Below are 2044 nucleotides of genomic sequence, written 5' to 3'. Positions count from 1 at the left end.
AAGTCTCGTGGGTGAGGCATTTCTCACATGTTTGGAAAATTCCATTTTTCACTGCATATCAGAAATCCTGTTCTCTTCTTCTCACCTAATGCCCCACAATAACTGGGAAGGAGGGAACAAAACCCCCCATCTGCATGCTCTGTGATCTCCCACTTCATCCGCATGAAGCCTTTTCTTTGCGCATGGCAGTGTGGAGAGGCAGGATGTGGATTCCTACACTCTGAGTTGTGTCGTGGTTCCATCCAATGACTTCAGCCACGACATGTCTTTTCTCATATTACGTGAACTGCTTACGAAGGATGCTTCAGCCCCTGCCAAGTGCTGGAGAAGTCTTTGCTTGCTTTTTGAATTCTTTCCTACCACGAAATTGGCTACTTGACTACCAATCACAACTGAACTTACCATTAATCGCTAGCTGGACAATTCAGCGCTTCTATGCAGGCTCTTTTGTGGATCATCATCACCACTTCTTCTTCCTTATTCTTCTCGGTAGTAAATGAAGAGGTTAGACATCCGAGGACATCTGCGTGTAATAGGTCAGTCCAGACAGTTTCTCCCTTCACCATCTACATGCAGAGGATGATACACGTGAAGGGGGTGAATTGGCACCATGACTGTTTGAGTTGGATGCGCATCATCATTCGCAGCTGCTTGCGTACAATCTGTTAAAACACTCTCACCTTAGAACAAGGAGTTTTGGGTAGTAACCACGATAGCAACCAATATGACAGATAGGGGAAGTCGAGAGATACATGGAATTACAACTTCTTACCCTTTTTGATCTCCACTATTGTCATGACAGCTATGAATAGGTGAGGAATTAAAACATTTTAGGAAGCTTAGTGCCTACGTTTCTGCTGTTCTGAGAGCAAAATATCCACTTTTAACTGAGTAAAAATCCACTAATTTTGTATCCCGTGCTAAGTAATTGGATTTTGCAAGCATGAAAGGAAACAAGGGGTGGTTTCCGTGGGAAGTGAGGTGACTTATGTGGATCTCAAATTAGGCTGGCATTTTATTTGAGCATGCGAATTATTTACCCAAATACAAATTAAAAATAGGCAAACATCTGAGAAAGCGACCTTTAGCTACACAAATGAATCTTCGGGGTGAACTCACTGGGACAAATTGATGGATTCTTCTCCCACACCATCCTGACACCTTCATTGATAAGCGAACAAAGGACTCAGGTTGAAGCGATTCAGCTGATTGTTGATTGGAGAAGGCATTAAGCTATGAATGACTGACATTGTGGAGAGGAGGTCAAAAGGAGGGTGGAAGGGTGGCTGACCCTCAAATTGACACCCAAGTTCAGTCAGAATGGAGGTTGGAAGTGTTAGTTTAGTTCGCATCACTTCTACAGATGAACGAATTTGAGTAGGAAGGTATGCCGCTTCTTTAAATGGAGAATTCCCTGAGGAGGAAAAGCAAAACTGATAAGTAAACAGCTGCAATAATGGTGGCTCTAAGACAAATGGTTTTGTTCTTTGTGCCAAGTGTGACTAGGCGCAGCTGCTTCAGTGCCCCACCAGGTGTGAATTCGGATGCCTTGCGCCAAAGTACCTGTCTCTATAAATGGGCATGTCGTAAATCAGAAGCAAGTCAGACCCTTTAAGCACAAGCATCTTGGCGCACATGTGGTTTACATGACATCCGTCTGTCTCTTTCAATTCTACAGCTTGGAGACCGACAAGCTCAAAGTATCTATTACCTGCCATTCAGCGCATAATTCGTGCCCTGATGATACCACCCAAGCAGTCGGTCACTCGTCAGCTACGATGAGACATGTTGGCTTGTCGTACCTCCTACAGGTGTGCCAAATTCTCAAAGAAATTCACCATTGGGTGCAAGTCAATTCGATTTGGCAAGACGAAATAACACATGACGAGGTGTTTTTGCCTTTGAATTACATGAAGGCAAAAGACATGCCAACGGCACCTATTTTATTTAGTAATAATTGTGACGATCGGAAGTTCGTCTTTGGAATATTGGATATGGAGCAATGATCAGGCTTTCTAATGAACTCAAATTGGTTCAACATCCC

The sequence above is a fragment of the Echinococcus granulosus genome, assembly GCF_000524195.1.
Source record: "Echinococcus granulosus chromosome Unknown EG_S00120, whole genome shotgun sequence".
Lineage (NCBI taxonomy): Eukaryota > Metazoa > Platyhelminthes > Cestoda > Cyclophyllidea > Taeniidae > Echinococcus > Echinococcus granulosus.
The sequence above is the reverse complement of the archived record's forward strand: the minus strand, read 5'-3'. Positions refer to the sequence as shown.